This window comes from Penaeus monodon, chromosome 30 (genome assembly GCF_015228065.2).
Source record: "Penaeus monodon isolate SGIC_2016 chromosome 30, NSTDA_Pmon_1, whole genome shotgun sequence".
Classification (NCBI taxonomy): domain Eukaryota; kingdom Metazoa; phylum Arthropoda; class Malacostraca; order Decapoda; family Penaeidae; genus Penaeus; species Penaeus monodon.
The window spans coordinates 9,688,171-9,688,631 of NC_051415.1; positions in this window are offsets into that span (position 1 = coordinate 9,688,171).

Below are 461 nucleotides of genomic sequence, written 5' to 3' on the forward strand. Positions count from 1 at the left end.
TCAGGCAAGTAGATAAGTGTCCAGACACAGCGATAAATATTCTGCAATCAGGCGGAGAAACCGCCATTTCTCCCCCAACCGCCTGCCAGGCAAAATCCCTCTGCTCTCCCCATCTAGAAATCTTCCCCCTTTTCACAAAATCTGGAACAAATTCCGTCCGTTTTCTTTCCAACAGGCGCCATGACATCATGAATCATGTTATAGAAAACGGGAATGATGGGTTATTTCCGTGTTGTCTACCTGTGTTTACTTACGGGTGAAGAGGAGACTAAACGTTTGAATTTATGCGTTAATTGGCCTTAGATATTTGAGAATAATGGCTCCTTGCCTCAGAATAGAGTCACTTTGAAATCTAGACGAAGTATTTGCACGTCATTAATACCGGGTCACGATGTGTATGAGGCATGAGGAAGATGTCGAAGAAGGCTAGGTATTATCGGCCAATATCCAGCCTCGTCAGC